We start from the raw sequence: 26,315 nt of genomic DNA, 5'->3' as shown, positions 1-26,315 counted from the left end.
TTAACAAAGCTAGGATAAAAATACATAGTGTCGATGATAAAAAACCGCCATAACCATGTGGTCAATGTCATAAATCAATTATGGATAACGTATTAAGACCATCACATTTTAGTGTGTATGGTCGGTTTTTATTTTTATTTGAAAGTTCGTAACAGACGTATGAGTGATTTGGTATATGACATGTCATTTGGTATATGACAGGTAAGCAACTAAATAGTGGCTTTTTTTTTATCTCCAAGAGAATAAACATGAGAATGAAAATAAAATATTGACGTAGGATCAGAGAAACGCACTGAAGGTAAATACCTCGTTCAGACCTGAGGGGGACATGGTGTTCAAGCAGTGAATCCACCGTGCCTCTTCTTGCAGGAGTCTACGGTCGAGATTGCCCGCTCTAGGGCCCATTTTTATCTGAGTAATACCCCAAAACTTAAGCAGCTTAGGGTTACCCTCATGGAATTCATGTGGATTTTGTCCTGTCACTCTTACGTTTTTTACTTACTCATAATTATTTTATTTTTGATAATAAATATTATCACCAAATTAAGGGCACGGCCATGGGCACTGTTTGTGCAACCACTTACGCAAATCTTTTTTTGGGGTGGTGGGAAGACACCATTGTTTTTTCTGACGATTTTCTTTTTTTCACTTCTCACATTTCTTTCTGGGGAAGATACATTGATGACATTCTCATCCTGTGGGATGGGGATGTCAACACTTTCAATAACTTCATGTCTATGCTCAATACCAACTCCATTGGTATGAGATTCACGTACGAGATACACGACCACGCTATCAATTTTCTTGATCTAAAGATCTCCTTGGATCCTGGTGGCGGTGTCCAAACGGATATTTTTCGTAAGGCAACCGCTACCAACAATCTTTTACATTGGGAAAGTCACCATCCCCCTGCCCTTAAGAAAGGGATACCCATAGGCCAGTACTTAAGAGCCAAACGTAATTGCTCCAACGATTTATCTTTTCAAGCCGAATGTGATGGACTTTTTAATAAGTTCAGAGCACGAGGATACCCAAAAAAGTGGCTGCATAGGGCCTATGCCAGGGCAAAGGCATCTGAGAGAAACGACCTACTGTCGAATAGGGGAAACAAATCTATCAAAACAGGATCATCCAGTGCCATCCGGTGTATAGGCACTTATGATGCATGTTCTCCACAGGTTGTCCAAATTTTACAAAAACATTGGGCTATTCTTACCGCCGACCCTGATTTGAAGGATGCTGTTACAGTTAATCCTAGCATCACCTACCGTAGGGGAAGGAATTTACGGGACTTTTTAGTACACAGTCATTATTCTAGACAATCCAATACTCCATCTACCTGGCTTAGATCACCAGTGAAGGGATTTCATCCCTGTGGCAGATGTTCTTTCTGCCCTTTAATGCCGACTGTTAAGAACTTTATAAATCCTACTGATGGCAAATCATATCTAATTGAACAATTTCTTAATTGCCAGAGTAGTGGGGTTATTTATATTGTCAAATGTCCCTGCCCTAAGTTGTATGTGGGAAAAACTATCCAGGAGCTGAGAAGACGTGTATCTAAACATCTCAGCACCATTAATTGTAATGAAGACACGACTCTCTCAAGACATACCCATGAATTCCATGAGGGTAACACTAAGCTGCTTAAGTTTTGGGGTATTACTCAGATAAAAATGGGCCCTAGAGCGGGCAATCTCGACCGTAGACTCCTGCAAGAAGAGGCACGGTGGATTCACTGCTTGAACACCATGTCCCCCTCAGGTCTGAACGAGGGATTTACCTTCAGTGCGTTTCTCTGATCCTACGTCAATATTTTATTTTCATTCTCATGTTTATTCTCTTGGAGATAAAAAAAAAGCCACTATTTAGTTGCTTACCTGTCATATACCAAATGACATGTCATATACCAAATCACTCATACGTCTGTTACGAACTTTCAAATAAAAATAAAAACCGACCATACACACTAAAATGTGATGGTCTTAATACGTTATCCATAATTGATTTATGACATTGACCACATGGTTATGGCGGTTTTTTATCATCGACACTATGTATTTTTATCCTAGCTTTGTTAAATCTTTAAGTGGACTGTATACTCCCTCCTGGGGTATCTTTAATAGTGTCAGGGTTCTTGACTAGTGCCATTGTCTGTATGTGAACTCTACTATTCTAAATACCTACCATACTAATATATAGGGACCGGCTCCTTTCCTGTTCTAAGTCCGTATACCTCATTAATGCGCCAGCGCTGTCTCTGCGAGACCGTCGACAATAAGTTTCGCTTTTTAATTTACTAACCGTTCAGACATTGACTGTGACAAGCCCTGATGCAGGCACTAAGTCGGAAATAGTTTATCAGAGCATGCGCCGGTATATTCTTGAACACCTACGGTCTAGGATGCAATATGTGCACTAAGTCCCTCTTCACTGCGGATGCGCATGCCCCAATCCTATTCCCTATTGGTGTACCTTATCTGATTTCCTATTCGTTGGTCGTTCCGTCTGAACGGCCGGCCTGTTTTCTTCAATGTCATTGGTCGTTTTTCTGACACACCCCTTGATACGTCATGTGACATGTCCATATTAAGATTTTCTTCTGCCGCGCCGCCATTACCCCGTGTACCCCTGAGGACGCTACTCAAGATTTTAATACCTACCGCTGACCGGACCTACTGTCCACCTATTAGTCAATTTAACAATTTAACTTGCTAATGATGGGAATCCGTGCTCCTATCTCTATTACTATACATGCCTGTATTATACAGGTAATCTACCCTTATGACCGGTCCTAGGTAGTGACAATTTTAATACAACTCTATGTGGTCTGTCTTGCTATACGTAGCTTAATAAAGTTTGTTCTACTTTTAATCGGTAGTTGGGAAATTGGGCTTGGTTGTCTGCAGGAAATCCCCTTCTTTGTAAATTGTATATTGCGCCCGCCAGCTACCTGGGGTCACCTCCATGTTTTGTTGTCCATCCTCTAAGCAAACTCGTAATCCACAGTGTCCCAGATGGTAATAATGATCCCTTAGTGCTTGACACAATAAAAGTGTAAAAGTGCCCCATCAGTAACCGTGAACACTTTGTGCCCCCACAGTAATAATGCCCCCTGTAGACAGTGCTATACATCCCCCCTGTAGATCGTGTCATACCCTACTTGTAGATAGCGCACTTCCAACTCCCCTAGTAGATAGTGCAATACATCCCCCTGTAGATATCACCATAAAACACCCCCTGTAGATAGCACCATACAGCTCCCCACTGTTACTGAATAATACCGCCAAACCATAACCACATAGTGACTGAATAATACCCCCATACTGTTACTGAATAATACCGCCACACCATAACCACATAGTGACTGAATAATACCGACATACTGTTACTGAATAATACCGCCACACCATAACCACATAGTGACTGAATAATACCCCCATACTGTTACTGAATAATACCACCACACCATAACCACATAGTGACTGAATAATACCCACATAGTGTTACTGAATAATACCGCCACACCATAACCACATAGTGACTGAATAATACCCCCATACTGTTACTGAATAATACTGCCACACCATAACCACATAGTGACTGAATAATACCCTCATACTGTTACTCAATAATACCACCTAACCATAACCACATAGTGACTGAATAATATCCTCATACTGTTACTGAATAATACCACCTAACCATAACCACATAGTGACTGAATAATACCACCATACTGTTACTGAATAATACCGCCACACTATAACCACATAGTGACTGAATAATACCCTCATACTGTTACTGAATAATACCACCTAACCATAACCACATAGTGACTGAATAATACCACCATACTGTTACTGAATAATACCGCCACACTATAACCACACAGTGACTGAATAATACCCCCATACTGATACTGAATAATACCGCCACACCATAACCACACAGTGACTGAATAATACCCTCATACTGTTACTGAATAATACCACCACACCATAACCACATAGTGACTGAATAATACCCTCATACTGTTACTGAATAATACCGCCACACCATAACCACATAGTGACTGAATAATACCCCCATACTGTTACTGAATAATACCGCCACACCATAACCACATAGTGACTGAATAATACCCCCATACTGTTACTGAATAATACTGCCACACCATAACCACATAGTGACTGAATAATACCCTCATACTGTTACTGAATAATACCACCTAACCATAACCACATAGTGACTGAATAATACCCTCATACTGTTACTGAATAATACCACCTAACCATAACCACATAGTGACTGAATAATACCACCATACTGTTACTGAATAATACCGCCACACTATAACCACATAGTGACTGAATAATACCCCCATACTGTTACTGAATAATGCTGCCACACCATAACCACATAGTGACTGAATAATACCCCCATACTCTTACTGAATAATACCGCCACACCATAACCACATAGTGACTGAATAATACCCTCATACTGATACTGACTAATACCGCCACACCATAACCACATAGTGACTGAATAATACCCTCATACTGTTACTGAATAATACCTCCACACCATAACCACAAAGTGACTGAATAATACCACCATACTGTTACTGAATAATACTGCCATACCATAACCACATAGTGACTGAATAATACCCTCATACTGTTACTGAATAATACCTCCACACCATAACCACATAGTGACGGAATAATACCCCCATACTGTTACTGAATAATATCACCACACCATAACCACATAGTGACTGAATAATACCCCCATACTGTTATTGAATAATATCACCACACCATAACCACATAGTGACTGAATAATACCCCCATACTGTTATTGAATAATACCTCCACACCATAACCACATAGTGACTGAATAATACCCCCATACTGTTACTGAATAATATCACCACCCCATAACCACATAGTGACTGAATAATACCCTCATACTGTTACTGAATAATACCGCCACACCATAACCACATAGTGACTGAATAATACCCCCATACTGTTACTGAATAATATCACCACCCCATAACCACATAGTGACTGAATAATACCCTCATACTGTTACTGAATAATACCACCACACCATAACCACATAGTGACTGAATAATACCCCCATACTGTTACTGAATAATATCACCACCCCATAACCACATAGTGACTGAATAATACCCCCATACTGTTACTGAATAATAATTGCCGCTGACATCTATGCGAGCATGCTTCCGTGGTGTACAGCAGAATACCTGCTGCTGAACTAAATATCGCTGGCATCCCGGCCAGAGTGACCAAGCTACAGACCCCTGATGATGAGTATTGAAACGCGTAGGGTCGGTTGTGAAAAGGAATTTTTTAGCATTGGGAACACTAGCATTGTTTGTATACCTCAACACTAGGAGCTTCCGGTGCGGTTATCACGAACTCTAGTGTGAATTAGGGTCAAGACTATTGTTATGCCCACTTTTCAAATGCTGATTCCGTATTGATATTCTTGTTGAACACTGAGCTATAGGAGGTTCACAATTGAATTAGAACTCAGTGTTTACTATTTAATACGTTTTTATACACACGGTGGGGCTTTTTCACAGTGGTGATTGTACCCCTGTTTTTAGAGAGTTATAAATAAATGTTATATTTTACTCATATATCACACCAGTGAATCCTTTAAAATTGTTATGTTGTGGGAGCACAATTGAATATATCTTTGAAATACAGTGAATTATACTGAATAATACCTCCACACCATAACCACATGGTGACTGAATAATACCCTCATACTGATACTGAATAATACCACCACACCTTAACCACATAGTGACTGAATAATACCCCCATACTGTTACTGAATAATACTGCCACACCATAACCACATAGTGACTGAATAATACCTCCATACTGTTATTGAATAATACCTCCACACCATAACCACATAGTGACTGAATAATACCCCCATACTGTTACTGAATAATACCGCCACACCATAACCACATAGTGACTGAATAATACCACCATACTGTTACTGAATAATACCACCACACCATAACCACATAGTGACTGAATAATACCCCCATACTGTTACTGAATAATACCGCCACACCATAACCACACAGTGACTGAATAATACCCCCATACTGTTACTGAATAATACCACCACACCATAACCACATAGTGACTGAATAATACCACCATACTGTTAATGAATAATACTGCCACACCATAACCACATAGTGACTGAATAATACCCCCATACTATTACTGACTAATACCATCACACCATAACCACATAGTGACTAAATAATACCCCCATACTGATACTGAATAATACTTCCACACCATAACCACATAGTGACTGAATAATACCCTCATACTGTTACTGACTAATACCATCACACCATAACCACATAGTGACTGAATAATACCCTCATACTGTTACTGAATAATCCCTCCACACCATAACCACATAGTGACTTAATAATACCCCCAAATTGATACTGAATAATACCACCACACCATAACCCCATAGTGACTGAATAATACCACCATATTTTTACTGAATAATACCTCCACACCATAACGACATAGTGACTGAATAATACCCTCATACCGTTACTGAATAATACCTCCACACCATAACCACATGGTGACTGAATAATACCCTCATACTGTTACTGAATAATACCTCCACACCATAACCACATAGTGACTGAATAATACCCCCATACTGTTACTGAATAATACCACCACACCATAATCACATAGTGACTGAATAATACCCCCATACTGTTACTGAATAATACCTCCACACCATAACCACATAGTGACTGAATAATACTCCATACTGTTACTGAATAATACCATCACACCATAACCACATAGTGACTAAATAATACCCCCATACTGATACTGAATAATACCACCACACCATAACCACATAGTGACTGAATAATATCCCCATGCTGTTACTGAATAATACATCCACACCATAACCACATAGTGACTGAATAATACTCCCATACTGTTACTGAATAATACCTCCACACCATAACCACATAGTGACTGAATAATACCCCCATACTGTTACTGAATAATACCTCCACACCATAACCACATAGTGACTGAATAATACCCCCATATTGTTACTGAATAATACCCCCACACCATAACCACATAGTGACTGAATAATACCCCCATACTGTTACTAACTAATACCATCACACCATAACCACATAGTGACTAAATAATACCCCCATACTGATACTGAATAATACTTCCACACCATAACCACATAGTGACTGAATAATACCCTCATACTGTTACTGACTAATACCATCACACCATAACCACATAGTGACTGAATAATACCCTCATACTGTTACTGAATAATACCTCCACACCATAACCACATAGTGACTGAATAATACCACCATACTGATACTGAATAATACCGCCACCCCATAACCACATAGTGACTGAATAATACCCCCATACTGTTACTGAATAATACCGCCACACCATAACCTCATAGTGACTGAATAATACCCTCATACTGATACTGAATAATACCTCCACACCATAACCACATAGTGACTGAATAATACCCTCATACTGTTACTGAATAATACCTCCACACCATAACCACATAGTGACTGATTAATACCCTCATACTGTTACTGAATAATACCACCACACCATAACCACAGTGACTGAATAATACCCCCATACTGATACTGAATAATATCCCCATACTGATACTGAATAATACCCCCACACCATAACTACATAGTGACTGAATAATACCCCCATACTAATACTGAATAATACCCCCATACAGTTACTGAATAATATCCCCATACTGATACTGAATAATATCCCCATACTGATACTGAATAATACCCCCACACCATAACTACATAGTGACTGAATAATACCCCCATACTGATACTGAATAATACCCCCATACAGTTACTGAATAATATCCCCATACTGTTACTGAATAATATCCCCATACTGATACTCAATAATACCCCCACACCATAACTACATAGTGACTGAATAATACCCCCATACTGTTACTGAATAATGCTGCCACACCATAACCACAAAGTGACTGAATAATACCCCTGTACTGTTACTGAATAATCCCTCCACACCATAACTACATAGGGACTGAATAATACCCCCATACTGTTACTGAATAATACCTCCACACCATAACCACATAGTGACTGAATAATACCACCATACTGTTACTGAATAATACCTCCACACCATAACCACATGGTGACTGAATAATGCCCTCATACTGATACTGAATAATACCACCTAACCATAACCACATAGTGACTGAATAATACCCCCATACTGTTACTGAATAATGCTGCCACACCATAACCACATAGTGACTGAATAATACCCTCATACTGTTACTGAATAATACCTCCACACCATAACCACACAGTGACTGACTAATACCCTCATACTGTTGCTTAATAATACCTCCACACCATAACCACATAGTGACTGAATAATACCACCATACTGTTACTGAATAATACCTCCACACCATAACCACATAGTGACTGAATAATACCCCCAAATTGATACTGAATAATACCACCACACCATAACCCCATAGTGACTGAATAATACCACCATATTTTTACTGAATAATACCTCCACACCATAACCACATAGTGACTGAATAATACCCTCATACTGTTACTGAATAATACCACCACACCATAACCACATAGTGACTGAATAATACCCCCATACTGTTACTTAATAATACCTCCACACCATATCCACATAGTGACTGAATAATACCACCATACTGTTACTGAATAATACCTCCACACCATAACCACATGGTGACTGAATAATACCCTCATACTGATACTGAATAATACCACCTAACCATAACCACATAGTGACTGAATAATACCCCCATACTGTTACTGAATAATGCTGCCACACCATAACCACATAGTGACTGAATAATACCCTCATACTGTTACTGAATAATACCTCCACACCATAACCACACAGTGACTGACTAATACCCTCATACTGTTACTGAATAATACCCCCACACCATAACTACATTGTGACTGAATAATACCCTCGTACTGATACTGAATAATACCTCCACACCATAACCACATAGTGACTGAATAATACCCCCATACTGATGCTGAATAATACCTCCACACCATAACCACATAGTGACTGAATAATACCCTCATACTGTTACTGAATAATACCTCCACACCATAACCACATAGTGACTGAATAATACCCCCATACTGTTACTGACTAATACCATCACACCATAACCACATAGTGACTAAATAATACCCCCATAATGATACTGAATAATACTTCCACACCATAACCACATAGTGACTGAATAATACCCTCATACTGTTACTGAATAATCCCTCCACACCATAACCACATAGTGACTTAATAATACCCCCAAATTGATACTGAATAATACCACCACACCTTAACCACATAGTGACTGAATAATACCACCATATTGTTACTGAATAATCCCTGCACACCATAACCACATAGTGACTGAATAATACCCTCATACTGTTACTGAATAATACCTCCACACCATAACCACACAGTGACTGACTAATACCCTCATACTGTTGCTTAATAATACCTCCACACCATAACCACATAGTGACTGAATAATACCACCATACTGTTACTGAATAATACCTCCACACCATAACCACATAGTGACTGAATAATACCCCCAAATTGATACTGAATAATACCACCACACCATAACCCCATAGTGACTGAATAATACCACCATATTTTTACTGAATAATACCTCCACACCATAACCACATAGTGACTGAATAATACCCTCATACTGTTACTGAATAATACCACCACACCATAACCACATAGTGACTGAATAATACCCCCATACTGTTACTTAATAATACCTCCACACCATATCCACATAGTGACTGAATAATACCACCATACTGTTACTGAATAATACCTCCACACCATAACCACATGGTGACTGAATAATACCCTCATACTGATACTGAATAATACCACCTAACCATAACCACATAGTGACTGAATAATACCCCCATACTGTTACTGAATAATGCTGCCACACCATAACCACATAGTGACTGAATAATACCCTCATACTGTTACTGAATAATACCTCCACACCATAACCACACAGTGACTGACTAATACCCTCATACTGTTACTGAATAATACCCCCACACCATAACTACATTGTGACTGAATAATACCCTCGTACTGATACTGAATAATACCTCCACACCATAACCACATAGTGACTGAATAATACCCCCATACTGATGCTGAATAATACCTCCACACCATAACCACATAGTGACTGAATAATACCCTCATACTGTTACTGAATAATACCTCCACACCATAACCACATAGTGACTGAATAATACCCCCATACTGTTACTGACTAATACCATCACACCATAACCACATAGTGACTAAATAATACCCCCATAATGATACTGAATAATACTTCCACACCATAACCACATAGTGACTGAATAATACCCTCATACTGTTACTGAATAATCCCTCCACACCATAACCACATAGTGACTTAATAATACCCCCAAATTGATACTGAATAATACCACCACACCTTAACCACATAGTGACTGAATAATACCACCATATTGTTACTGAATAATCCCTGCACACCATAACCACATAGTGACTGAATAATACCCTCATACTGATACTGAATAATACCACCACACTCAGGGGCGTAACTAGGAAAGACTGGGCCCCATAGCAAACTTTTGACTGGGGCCCCCCTTCTGCTGGGTATCACACAACCCCCCCCCTTGTAGATAGTGCCTCCCTATAGATTCCACCACATAGCGCCCCCTATAGATAGCACCATACACAGCCCCCTGCAGATAACGCCATACAGCCCCCCTGTAGATAACGCCATACAGACCCCCTCTGTAGATAACGCCATACAGCCCCCCTGTAGATAACGCCATACAGTCCCCCCTGTAGAGAACGCCATACAGCCCCCCCTGTAGATAACGCCATACAGAACCCCTCTGTAGATAACGCCATATAGCCCCCCCCCCCAAAAAAAAACGTCCTATAGTTTGTCCTACAAAAGACATGCATCCCCTATCCACAGGATAGGGGATACATGTATGATCGCTGGCAGTGATAAGGAGAACGGGGGACCGAAAGTCCCCCGAAGTTCTCCATGACTAACCTCGGACTTCCGGCGTCTGCGCAGTTCAATAAAAATGAAAGGAGCGCTAGTCACGCATGCGCACAAGCGCAACCGGCGCTCCATTCATTTCTACGGAGCTGCCGACACAGACCCCGGAAGTCCAAGGTTTGTCATGGAGAACTTAGGGGGGACTTTCGGTCCCCCGTTCTCCTCATCGCTGCCAGCGATCACACATGTATCCCCTATCCTGTGGATAGGGGATACATGTCTTATGTAGGAACAACCCCTTCAGTGGCGTCGCGCTGTAGCAGCCATAGCGGCTGCTAGCGGAGCCTGCGGCCATGGGAGGGGGCCGTGCCGGCGGGTGGCACGGGCCCCCTCATGCTGCAGGCCCTGTAGAAGTCGCTACGGCTGCTATAGCGGTAGTTACGCCACTTCGTATAGGTTTGTACGGCGTAAAACTACAGCTCCCAGCATGGCCGGAACAATGGTAAGGATATGCTGGGAGATGCGGTTTCACAAAAAAAATCCTATCACCATCATCTCGCTGCAGATCATACAGTGACTACATTACTGATTAGAGGCAGAATAAACATTTACATTAAGTGACTCACCGGTGACGTCTCAGATTCTAGTTCTTTTCTTCTCCCTCCGGTTCAGACATCTATGATGGATTTCTCCCGGCCATGACCCATTTCTGCAGTTTTCCGTTTAGATGTCTTCAGCTTCTCACTATTAAAACATTTCTGCACCTATAAACAAAGTTAAAATTCTCAACACATCTAAATATAACTGTCACAAACACACAACATGCCCCCTGTAGATAGTGACCTACATAGAAGCCCCTGTAGATAGTGCCCACATATGGACTCCAGAGCTGCAAGGCAATAGTGCTAACCACTGAGCCACCGTGCTGCCCTACATATAGCTTCCCCTATAGTTAGTGCTCCACGTATAGCCCACCTCTGTATATAGTGTCTCACATATAGCTCCCCCTGTATATAGTGTCCCACATATAGCCCACCCCTGTAGACTGTGCACTACATATAGCCACCCTGTTGCTAGTGCCCCACAGGTAACCCACCCCTGTATATAGTGTAACACATATAGACCCCCCTGTATATAGTGGCCAACATATAGAGCCCCCTGTATATAATGGCCCACATATAGAGCCCCCTGTATATAGTGGCCCACACCCCCACATATAGACCCCCCTGTATATAATGGCCCACATATAGAGCCCCCTGTATATAATGGCCCACATATAGAGCCCCCTGTATATAGTGGCCCACACCCCCACATATAGACCCCCCTGTATATAATGGCCCACATATAGAGCCCCCTGTATATAATGGCCCACACCCCCACATCTAGACCCCCCCTGTAGCTACTGCCCCACACATAGACCCCCTATATATAATAGCCCACATAAAGATGCCCCCCCCCCCTGTAGATAATGCCATTCACATTTTTATGAGGGAAAAAAAACAAAAACTTGACATACTCACATTCTCCGGTTCCCACGCTGTTCACTGGCGATGCAGACATGCTCTCTTCTGAGCATGTCTGCAGGAGCTGAACGAGCGTCCTCCAATGAAGCTGATTGGCGGGGCAGAATGACTTGCCCCGCCAATGAGCACCTTCCAAGCATGGAAGCGGCGCGATGATGTCATCGCGCCGCTAGCCAATCAGTGTCATTGTAAGGCACTGGATGGTCAGGCACGGAACATGCCCGGCCATTCAGTGCTAATGTATTTGGCTGCCGCTAGCACTGGGGCCCCCTCCGGTGCTAGCGACACCTACAGGCATGAGAGGGCCTGTGTAAGGCTCGGCGTCGCGGGCCCCACAGTAGCGACGCTACCGCTGTAGTAGCCATAACGGCTGCTAGCGGCGCCACCGGGCCCCCTCAAGCCCCGGGCCCCGCAGCAGCCGCTACTGCTGCTACCGCGGTAGTTACGCCACTGACCACACTATAACCACATAGTGACTGAATAATACCCTCATACTGTTACTGAATAATACCTCCACACCATAACCACATAGTCACTGAATAATACCCCCATACTGTTACTGAATAATACCACCACACCATTACCACATAGTGACTGAATAATACCCCCATACTGATTCTGAATAATACCACCACACCATAACCACATAGTGACTGAATAATACCCTCATACTGTTACTGAATAATACCACCACACCATAACCACATAGTGACTGAATAATACCCTCATACTGTTACTGAATAATACCACCACACCATAACCACATAGTGACTGAATAATACCCTCATACTGTTACTGAATAATACCACCACACCATAACCACATAGTGACTGAATAATACCCTCATGCTGTTACTGAATAATACCACCACACCATAACTACATAGGGACTGAATAATACCCCCATACTGTTACTGAATAATACCACCACACTATAACCACATAGTGACTGAATAATACCCCCATACTGTTACTGAATAATACCGCCACACCATAACCTCATAGTGACTGAATAATACCCCCATACTGATACTGAATAATACCACCACACCATAACCACATAGTGACTGAATAATACCCTCATACTGTTACTGAATAATGCCAACACACCATAACCACATAGTGACTGAATAATACCCCATACTGTTACTGAATAATACCGCCACACCATAACCTCATAGTGACTGAATAATACCCTCATACTGATACTGAATAATACCTCCACACCATAACCACATAGTGACTGAATAATACCCTCATACTGTTACTGAATAATACCTCCACACCATAACCACATAGTGACTGATTAATACCCTCATACTGTTACTGAATAATACCACCACACCATAACTACAGTGACTGAATAATACCCCCATACTGTTACTGAATAATATCCCCATACTGATACAGAATAATACCCCCACGCCATAACTACATAGTGACTGAATAATACCCCCATACTGTTACTGAATAATATCCCCATACTGTTACTGAATAATATCCCCAAACTGATACTGAATAATACCCCCACGCCATAACTACATAGTGACTGAATAATACCCCCATACTGTTACTGAATAATGCTGCCACACAATAACCACATAGTGACTGAATAATACCCCTGTACTGTTACTGAATAATCCCTCCACACCATAACCACATAGTGACTGACTAATACCCTAATACTGTTACTGAATAATACCCCCACACCATAACTACATAGTGACTGAATAATGCTGCCACACCATAACCACATAGTGAGTGAATAATACCCTCATACTGTTACTGAATAATACCTCCACACCATAACCACATAGTGACTGAATAATACCCTCATACTGTTACTGAATAACACCCCCACACCATAACCACATAGTGACTGAATAATACCCTCATACTGATACTGAATAATACCTCCACACCATAACCACATAGTGACTGAATAATACCCTCATACTGTTACTGAATAATACCACCACACCATAACCACATAGTGACTGAATAATACCCTCATACTGTTACTGAATAATACCGCCACACCATAACCACATAGTGACTGAATAATACTCCATACTGTTACTGAATAATACCGCCACACCATAACCACATAGTGACTGAATAATACCCTCATACTGTTACTGAATAATACCGCCACACCATAACCACATAGTGACTGAATAATACCCTCATACTGTTACTGAATAACACCCCCACACCATAACCACATAGTGACTGAATAATACTCCCATACGGATACTGAATAATACCTCCACACCATAACCACGTAGTGACTGAATAATACCCCCATACTGTTACTGAATAATACCGCCACACCATAACCACATAGTGACTGAATAATACCTCCATACTGTTACTGAATAATACCTCCACACCATAACCACATAGTGACTGAATAATACCTCCATACTGTTACTGAATAATACCTCCACACCATAACCACATAGTGATTGAATAATACCCTCATGCTGTTACTGAATAATACCTCCACACCATAACCACATAGTGACTGAATAATACCCCCATACTGTTACTGAATAATACCTCCACACCATAACCACATAGTGACTGAATAATACCCTCATACTGTTACTGAATAATACCTCCACACCATAACCACATAGTGACTGAATAATACCCTCATACTGTTACTGAATAACACCCCCACACCATAACCACATAGTGACTGAATAATACCCCCATACTGTTACTGAATAATACCACCACACCATAACCACATAGTGACTAAATAATACCCCCATACTGTTACTGAATAATACCACCACACCATAACCACATAGTGACTGAATAATACCCCCATACTGTTACTGAATACTACCTCCACACCATAACCACATAGTGACTGAATAATACCCCCATACTGTTACTGAATAATACCACCACACCATAACCATATAGTGACTGAATAATACCCCCATACTGTTACTGAATAATATCCCCATACTGTTACTGAATAATACCACCACACCATAACCACAGTGACAGAATAATACCCCCATATTGTTACTGAATAATATCCCCATACTGATACTGAATAATACCCCCACGCCATAACTACATAGTGACTGATTAATACCCTCATACTGTTACTGAATAATACCACCACACCATAACCACATAGTGACTGAATAATACCCCCATACTGTTACTGAATGATACCGCCACACCATAACCACATAGTGACTAAATAATACCCCCATACTGATACTGAATAATACCACCACACCATAACCACATAGTGACTGATTAATACCCTCATACTGTTACTGAATAATACCACCACACCACAAGCACATAGTGACTGAATAATACCCTCATACTGATACTGAATAATGCTGCCACACCCGAAACCACATAGTGACTGAATAATACCCTCATACTGTTACTGAATAATATCTCCACACCATAACCACATAGTGACTTAATAATACCCACAAATTGATTAGGGTCATTCACTTTCCCTTTTTTTTCTCCATCCGGCCCAGACCACTGTGACGGTTAATTCCAGCCACGACTCCTCTCTGCAGAATTTGACACACAGTCATGTTGTTTTTTTGATTTTTCAACACCCTCCCCACCTATACCCCGTCCTCTAAACAAACTCATAATCAACAGTGCTCGAGATGGTAATAATGATCCCTTAGTGCTCGACACACTAAAAGTCCCTCATCAGTAACTGTACCCCCTTTGTGCCCCCACACACAGACCCCCTGTAGATAGCTCCAGACAGCCCCTGTAGAGCCACACATAGTCCCCCTATAGAGCCACACACAGCCACCGTAGATAGCGCTACAGTACTCCCTCTTGTATGTAGTGCCACACAACATCCTAGTAGATAGTGCCACAGAGCCCCCCTTAGTGGATAGTGACACACAGCCCCCCTTGTGCACAGTGCCACATAGCCCCCTCTTGTATATAGTGCCACACATCCCCTTGTGTACAGTGCCACACAGCATGCCTTCCCTTGTATATAGTGCAACACAGCCCCCCTTGTGTATAGTGATACTCAGCAATGCCCCCTTGTATATAGTGATACACATCAGCCCCTGCAAAAAACAAATTGCACTTACCTTGCCCCGTTCCTGCCACAGACGGAGCGCTGCACACCCTCCGGGAGGGACGCTTGCGCAGACCAGCGTGATGAAGTGACGTCATCACGCCAGCCTGCACAGGGAGTCTCCCCAGCCTCACGTGGCCTGCAGCCTATAGTATTAATTTGTATCTGCATCCTGAGGACGCAGGCCCCCTCTGGTGCTAGTGGAGCCACTGGGCTAAGGAGGCCCGTGCCGCCGGCCCATAAATGTTATGGGCTGGGTGGTGCGGGCCGCCTCAGGCCCCATAGCAGCCGCGGGCAGAGGGCCCTAAGAGGATGGGGGCCCTGGGCAATTGCTCCACCCCATAACGCCGGCCCGGCCTGTAGCCTGGGAAATGGCAGAATAGGGAGATTTCCCTTTTCTGCCATAGCGTTCAATAGTATCTGCGTCCTGAGGACGCAGATACTATTTAATGTGGCGTCACTACCGCTGTAGCAGCCATAGCGGCTGCTAGCGGAGCCACCGGGCATGGGGGGGCCATGATGGCGGGCTACAGCAAGGGTTACGCCACTGGTCTGAGCCCTACCGATTGCTAAAACGAAGTGGTAGAAGCGCTCGGGTGAGCGCTGTGCTGCTTCATTTCTGATCGTCTTTCCTTGAAGCGGTGTATGGAATAGCCCAATAGAAAGTCTACGAGTCCTTACACTGCTCCAAGGAAAGCTGTTCAGATGTGAAGCAGCACAGCGCTCACCCGAGCGCTTCTGCCACTTCCTTTTAGCGATCGATGGAGGTCTTAGTGCTATATGTTTTTTGAAGATTTAGTTACGCTTTAATAAATATTTACTGGATACCAGTGGCATAACTACCGCGGTAGCAGCCGCTGCGGGCCTGTGGTCTGAGAGGGCCCGTGCCGCCAGCCGACACCCCTCCCATATTCCCAGTGGAGCTGTTAGCAGCCGTTATGGCTGCTACAGCGGTAGCGCCACTACTAAAGGGCCCGCGCTGCCGAGCCTCAAACATGCCTCCAACAAGTATGGGCCGGGCGACACAGGCCCTCTCATGGCCGTAGGCGTTGCTAGCACCGGAGGGGGCCCAGATGCTAGAGACAGCCAAATACATGCGTGCACGACCATTCAGCGCCTTACAATGATGCTGATTGGCAGGGCAAAATGACTTGCCCCGCCATTCAGCACCTTTCAACTACGCTAGCGGCGCGATGAGTTAATCGCGCCGCTTCCGTGCTTGAAAGGTGCTGATTGACGGGGCAAGTCATATCAGCGATATGTGGGGATGTGGGGCACTATCTACAGGGGGGTCTATATGTGGGCCACTATCTACAGGGGGGTCTATATGTGGGGCACTATATACAGGGGGGTCTATATGTGGGGCACTATATACAGGGGGAGCTATATGTGAGACACTTTACAGGGGTGGGCTATATGTAGAGCACTATCTATTGGGGAGCTATTTTTTAGGTTACTTTCTATAGGAGTGGGCTATATGTGGGACACTATATACAGGGGTGGGTTACCTGTGGAGCACTCACTACAGGGTGGTTATATGTAGGGCACTGTCTACAGAGGTGTACTATATGTGGTACACTATATACAGGGGGAGCTATATATAGTGCAGCACGGTGGCTCAGTGGTTAGCACTATTGCCTTGCAGCTCTAGAGTCCATATGTGGGCACTATTTACAGAGGGCTGTATGTGGGACACTATCTACAGGGGCTTCTATGTAGGGCACTATCTACAGAGACTCTATGGGGGTCACTATCTACAGGGGGCTATGGGGTCACAATCTACATGGGGCACTGTGTGTGTGTGTGTGTGTGTGTGTGTGTGTGTGTGTGTGTGTGTGTGTGTGTGTGTGTGTGTGTGTGTGTGTGTGACAGTGTATGGTAGTATTATAATCAGGGACACAGTGTATGGCGCTTTATTCTATTTAGAGGTGTTGAGAATTTTAATTTCGTTTATAGATGCAGAAATGTTTTAAAAGTGAGAAGCTGAAAACATCTGAGCGGAAAACTGCAGAAATGGGTCATGGCCAGTAGAAATCCATCATAGATGTCTGGACCGGAGGGAGAAGAAAAGAACTAGAATCTGAGACGTCACTGGTGTCACTTAATGTAAATGTTTATTCTGCCTCTAATCAGTACTGTAGTCACTGTATGATCTGCAGCGAGAGGATAGGTGGTATGATTTTTGTGAAACAGCATCTCCCAGCATATCCTCACCATTGTTCGGGTCATGCTGGGAGCTGTAGTTTTACGCCGTACAAACCTATACGGCAGGGGTTGCACTAAATTGAGCTGTATTTGTTCTGGTGTTGTATATATGTACTACTCTTGGTTCTAATGCTGTATGTAAGTACTGAGCTTTGTTCTGGTGCTGTATATACGTATGAGACTGGTTTTGGTGCTGTATAGATGTACTGAGCTTTGTTCTGGTGCTGTATATATGTATGGAGGTTGGTCCTGGTGCTGTATATATGTACTGAGCTTGGTTCTAGTGTTGTATATATTTCAGAGCTTGGTTCTGGTGCTGTCTATATGTACTGAGCTTGGTTCTGGGGATATATATATATATATATATATACAGTGGAGGAAATAAGTATTTGATCCCTTGCTGATTTTGTAAGTTTGCCCACTGTCAAAGTCATGAACAGTCTAGAATTTTGAGGCTAGGTTAATTTTACCAGTGAGAGATAGATTATATAAAAAAAAAAAAAAGAAAATCACATTGTCAAAATGATATATATTTATTTGCATTGTGCACTGAGAAATAAGTATTTGATCCCCTACCAACCATTAAGAGTTCAGCCTCCTCCAGACCAGTTACACGCTCCAAATCAACTTGGTGCCTGCATTAAAGACAGCTCTTACATGGTCACCTGTATAAAAGACTCCTGTCCACAGACTCAATTAATCAGTCTGACTCTAACCTCTACAACATGGGCAAGACCAAAGAGCTTTCTAAGGATGTCAGGGACAAGATCATAGACCTGCACAAGGCTGGAATGGGCTACAAAACCATAAGTAAGACGCTGGGTGAGAAGGAGACAACTGTTGGTGCAATAGTAAGAAAATGGAAGACATACAAAATGACTGTCAATCGACATCGATCTGGGGCTCCATGCAAAATCTCACCTCGTGGGGTATCCTTGATCCTGAGGAAGGTGAGAGCTCATCCGAAAACTACACGGGGGGAACTTGTTAATGATCTCAAGGCAGCTGGGACCACAGTCACCAAGAAAACCATTGGTAACATATTACGCCATAATGGATTAAAATCCTGCAGTGCCCGCAAGTTCCCCCTGCTCAAGAAGGCACATGTACAGGCCCGTCTGAAGTTTGCAAATGAACATCTGGATGATTCTGAGAGTGATTGGGAGAAGGTGCTGTGGTCAGATGATACTAAAATTGAGCTCTTTGGCATTAACTCAACTCGCCGTTTTTGGAGGAAGAGAAATGCTGCCTATGACCCAAAGAACACCGTCCCCACTGTCAAGCATGGAGGTGGAAACATTATGTTTTGGGGGTGTTTCTCTGCTAAGGGCACAGGACTACTTCACCGCATCAATGGGAGAATGGATGGAGCCATGTACCGTCAAATCCTGAGTGACAACCTCCTTCCCTCCACCAGGACATTAAAAATGGCTCGTGGCTGGGTCTTCCAGCACGACAATTACCCGAAACATACAGCCAAGGCAACAAAGGAGTGGCTCAAAAAGAAGCACATTAAGGTCATGGAGTGGCCTAGCCAGTCTCCAGACCTTAATCCCATCGAAAACTTATGGAGGGAGCTGAAGATCCGAGTTGCCAAGCGACAGCCTCGAAATCTTAATGATTTACAGATGATCTGCAAAGAGGAGTGGGCCAAAATTCCATCTAACATGTGTGCAAACCTCATCATCAACTACTAAAAATGTCTGACTGCTGTGCTTGCCAACAAGGGTTTTGCCACCAAGTATTAAGTCTTGTTTGCCAAAGGGATAAAATACTTATTTCTCTGTGCACAATGCAAATAAATATATATAATTGTGACAATGTTATTTTTTTTTATTTTTTTTATATAATCTATCTCTCACTGGTAAAACTAACCTAGCCTAAAAATTCTAGACTGTTCATGTCTTTGACAGTGGGCAAACTTACAAAATCAGCAAGGGATCAAATACTTATTTCCTCCACTGTATATATATGTATGTACTGAGCTTGGTTCTAGTGCTGTATTTATGTACTGAGCTTGGTTCTGGTGCTGTATATATGTCAGAGCTTGGTTCTGGATCTGTAATTATATAGGATATATTTATAATAACAAAATTGCCGGGCAGATGGAATTGTTCTCAATTCATTGTATATTTAATGGGAATCTGTCAAGTACTTTTAACCCCTTGAACCACCACCATGTGGTAATACATGACCTGACAATATTTTCAAACATTCCCTGTAAAAATCTTTTAAAACGGTGCACACTATATGCTAATTACTCATTAGAGGGTCATGTGGCTGTGCCGCTATCCTGGAGAGTCACATAGTCCTGCCTCCAAACCCACCTTTCCATGTTTGAGTAACATCTCCTTGGCTGATACAACTTTCTCGGATGCGCCATTGTCTTGTGGCACTATACACAAGGGGGGTCTGTGTGGCACTATACACAAAGGGGAGCTGTGTGGCACTATACACAAAGGGGAGCTGTGTGGCACTATACACAAGGGGGGCTCTGTGGCACTATACACAAGGGGGGGCTGTGTGGCACTATACACAAGGGGAGGGCTGTGGCTCTATCTACAGTGGGCTGAGTGTGGTGCGATCTACAGGGGGCTGTGTGTGGCACTATCTACTAAAGGGAGCTGTGTGTGGCACTATCTACTAAGGGGGGCTGTGTGTAGCACTATCTACTAAGGGGGGGCTGTGTGGCCCTATATACAAGGGAGGGGGCTGTGTGACACTAGTGGGAGCTGTATAGCGCTATATACAGTGGGGGCTTTATGGCACTATCTACAAGGGGGAGGTGGGGGCTCTATCTACAAATGGGGTGTGACACTGTCTATAGGCGGGGCTGTATAGCACTCTCTACAGTGGTGCTGTATGGCACATTCTACAGGGGGCACTATTTGTAAGGGGGGCTGCTTTTGGCACCCGGGGGGCCCCGGTCAAGAGTTTGCTATGGGGCCCAGTCTTTCCTAGTTACACCCCTATTGGATACCATCTTTTCAGACCAACAGCAAAATGTTAGGCTGGGATGTAACAGTTCCGATGCGCCATTTTAGTGTTATTTTCATAAAATCACGGCAAAAAAATGCATTTGAACCTCGTCCTGAGGAAAGGAAAGAAAACATTGGGAAAGATAAAGGGGGAAATACCACCCGAACTAAGATTGTCTACCGATGAGAGTCCAATTTGCATGAACTTTACAAAACCAGGAGACAGTTACAATTATGGGGCAGTGAGAGAAATGTGAAGGGCGAAGCTTTACTATTTAGTGAGAATAGGAAATCAAATATCATATAGTATTTGAAGAATATGTAAAGAAAGTGGAACCATTAAGGCTTCGTTCACATCAGCATCGGGACTTCGTTCATGGGTTCCGTCTGAATGGAATCCAAACTGAAAAAAAAGGAAACCATAAGTTTCCATTTGCATCACCATTGATTTCAATGGTGACGGATCCGGTGCAAATGTTTAAGGGTTCCATCATTTTGACGGAATCAATGTCGTAGTCGACTGCAGTATTAATTCCGTCAAAATGACGGAACCCTTAAACAACGGTGGCAAACGGAAACCATTTGCACCAGAATAGTCTTCACTGAAATCAATGGTGATGCAAAAGGAGACCTATGGTTTCCGTTTGTTTCAGTTTGGATTCCGTTCATGGGTTCCCCTGGCGGAAAGCTCTGACGGAAACCCATGAGTGGGGAAATGATACAGATGTGAACGAAGCCTAAGTAAAGCAAAGAAGGGGTGAGATGGAGATAAGACAGTCAAGAAACTATAACTATAGTAAGTGAGCGTTGACCTATCGTCTATAGAGTTGGACTGGCCCACCAGAGTACAAGTGGGCCTAGGCTATGACATAAAAATAAGCCACTAAATAAACCAAACTAAACTACTGTGAAGCCATTCTGTATTTTTATTGGTTCCATAGTGGCAGACCATGTGGCTACTATCGAGGCTTTGGAAACTGGATGATGGTAGCCTGTACTCTAGGGAAAGAGATTGAAGGAAGAAAGAAACTCCAGGCCCTTCCATCCTGGATTGCAATTTCGGCAAATCCGGATTTGCTCCTGCGGATCAGCAATTTTTTTTTTTACAGTTTTAGTGTGGAACTTTCAATAAAGAAAAATTCCAAATGGGGGATAGTCCCACAGAGCTGGACTCTCCCGCTCCGACTCAGTATCTCCATTTTTGCCCTTACTTATCCACCTCGTCAATCCATTATTTTGAGCGCTCCATTTTCTTTTTGTACTTATCTTATGTTATAGATAGCTAGAGGATTTTTTAGTCTAGAAAATTGAACCCATTTTTTGAATAGATCACATATCTAAATCATTTTACCTATAGCATGCCCACAAAAACTATAAAAAAAAAGCAAATAAATATAAAAAAGGATGAAGTATTCACATTTTCTACATCACTACTCGAAAATATTGTCTATGCCATTACTTTTTACACAATGAAAGCTTCTCCTTCCACTGAAAAGAATAATTTACTAATCTCATTAAATTATCAAACCACAGATAAGAGATTAGTAAAAAAAAAAAACCTGCCAAGTGCCCTTCTGTGTCTTGGCCCATATGACCGTACTGTTACCAAATAAGACTCTTGTACAATAAGGTAGTAGCTTACTACACGCAACACATGAAACAAAGAGAAGTTGGATGGACTTATCTCAGTTCCTACTTGTGTTCCTCAGCTTGTCCTTTTTGTACTGCACCCTAGATAGGGTACAGTACAATAGATTTATAAAATTTGACATTTGCAGTGAATAAGGCTGTAAAATGAGCGATTTATTAGGGCTAAGGATAAACGGAGTGGCACCGACCCGGCCGCGATGAGGCCAACAACCACTCCGGCACCATGTTTGACGTGGCTGCCAAATAGCTTGTCAATGGCCGAGGGTTGTTACAGGTAAACTGGCCCTTTACCTGCAAAATCGTGTGGCCATTGAAGAATACACCCTTTAATGCCGCACGATTTTGCAGGTAAAGGGCTGTTTTATCCGCTATAACGTGCCGCTATTAACACCTTCATGGTTGTTGGCCGCATCACAGCCGGGTCAGTTTTGCTTCGTGTGGCCTTACCCTCAGCCGGGAAACCCCAACTATTCTCCATTGACTGCAACGAGTACATTTAGATATTTATATAACAGTTCAATTAGTACCAACGGCACCGATGACAAACCTGTTCGTAGCTCCATGTCAAATGCTTTTGATCCAACTGGTTTTCCCATCAGGGACATTTATGGCATATCCACAGGATATGTCATAAATGTCAGAGAGATGCGGGTGCCACCTCTAAAACGGGCCCCCTAAACCCTGTTCTACCTCTCTGTGCTCCGGCTTACTCTTCTGATTCCCGACCATGAAGATGAAAACAGCGAAGCTCGCATGCTACGCTGTTTCCATAACTGCCATTCACTACTTTGGGACTTACGGAAATCACGTCGTTCAGAGAGCTACACTGTTTCCGGAATTCATGGTCGGAAATCACACGCTTCAGCCACAACACAGAGCAGTAGAACGTGGTTTAGGGGCCCCGTTCTGGAGATAGGTGCGGGTCCCAGAGATGGGACCCGCATCTATATGACATTTACGACATATCCTGTGGATATGCCATAAATGTCCCTGATGGGAAAACACCTTTAATGATCCTAATGTGCAAATTTATGCCTCGAAGCCAAGTCGGTAATAGGATAAGTGAGTAATTTATTATAGAAAAAGAAAAAACAAGAAGGTAACCAGATAAAAAATATAAAAAGTATAAAAGCTCTAGGTTAAAAAATAAATTTTGCTTTCATGACCTGTCAATTAGACAGGTCAGAAGACTATGGGAGGTGGTGGTTCAACTTCTGGGAACCTCAACTTTTACCAAAAAGACTGTAGGAGAAAGTCTTCTGCTGTTTCTGATCCTCCAAATGCTCCTGCAGCCAACTTTCCGGCCAGTGACTTGGACCCCCTCATTTTTGGTAGAGGTCCCAGAGGTTGTCCCTCACTTTTTATAACTTTTGATGCTTCTATTTGATGTAGGAAGACATCTTTAACCAGTGCTATAGTTCTATAAGATTTAATTTATCTGTTTCTATTTTTTTATTATGTTTTTGCTTCTTCTACAAAGGTAGCAGAAGGGGCACCCACTAAATTTTTCAATAACAAACTGTACAGTCCAGAACTTATTACAGTTTTATACAGCACTAACCCTTGTGAGACTGAGGAAATACTGTAAAGCTTGTTATAAAATAAAAAGTGAAATGTTATAAAATTAAAAAAACCTTACTCACCTGTTAAATCCCTTGCCACTACTGCACCGGTGCTCTTGTGGTCCCTGCGGGGACTTTGGTTACAGCGTGTCATGGCACATGGATGTACGTGGCATGCTGTATATCCACGTGATCGCTGCAGCCTCAGCGGTCACGTAGTATTCATGTATAGCACGTCATTACTCTGGGAAAATAAACTAAGACATGGGGGCACCAGATCATCGGCACTGGAGCAGCCGATAATTAAATAGGTCAGAAATGTTTTTAATTTTAATTTTATACCATTTCCTGAAGCCTATTTCATTTCTTTAACTTCTTTAAGAGGGATGGCAATGTTATGGGGAAACTAAGATCATATAGATAGCAAGATGGCTTAATATTGGGAACAGAATAAGAATAACCAACGAGTATAATAGGCAGAATATGGGTAAAAAAAAACACATTTGTGTAACAGAAAAGGAAAACTATTGGCATACATACGAAAAGTAAGAGGTTCGTAGGCCTCTTCCAAGTCCTAATTGGGGGGTTGGTGTTGGGTTGTGTTCAGATTACCATTTGATGTTCACTTAGGCGCCTCCTTCAGCAGCTCTGTCACACCTTGTAGGATATTTAAAACTCAGCTTGACTATAAAATATTGGACAAAAACACGGCAGATGAATTTTAATGTTGATAAATGTAAAGTAATGCACCTAGGATGCAATAATAGTTTTAATACATATACATTAAATGGAATAAAACTGGAGATAACAGAACACGAGAAGGACCTGAGTATTCTGGTTACAAATAAGCTAAGCAGCACTCAAAGTCAGGCACCAGCTGCAAAAGCAAATGGGATTTTAGGGTGTATAAAAAGGGAGATAAAAACCTGTTATTCAAAAGAATAAATGTAATATCACCTCCTCCATAATGTAATATCACCCCCTCTATAATGTAATATCACCTCCTCTATAATGTAATATCACCTCCTCTATAA

The 26,315-nt window shown here is 42.3% G+C and overlaps 1 protein-coding gene across 1 annotated transcript in view; it reads right to left on the bottom strand.

Annotated features, from left to right (window-relative positions):
• LOC142664024 (proteoglycan 3-like) overlaps positions 1-25,935 on the bottom strand; it is a 40,673-nt gene extending 14,738 nt beyond the window's left edge. Inside the window, exon 1 of the mRNA XM_075842907.1 lies at positions 25,822-25,935. The gene's annotated coding sequence lies outside the window, so the exon portion shown is untranslated. The remainder of the gene's footprint in view (positions 1-25,821) is intronic.
• Positions 25,936-26,315: the final 380 nt, after the last annotated feature.

This window comes from Rhinoderma darwinii, chromosome 11, assembly GCF_050947455.1.
Source record: "Rhinoderma darwinii isolate aRhiDar2 chromosome 11, aRhiDar2.hap1, whole genome shotgun sequence".
NCBI classification, from domain to species: domain Eukaryota; kingdom Metazoa; phylum Chordata; class Amphibia; order Anura; family Rhinodermatidae; genus Rhinoderma; species Rhinoderma darwinii.
Note: the sequence above shows the minus strand (reverse complement) of the source record. Positions and strands in the feature narration are given on the sequence as shown.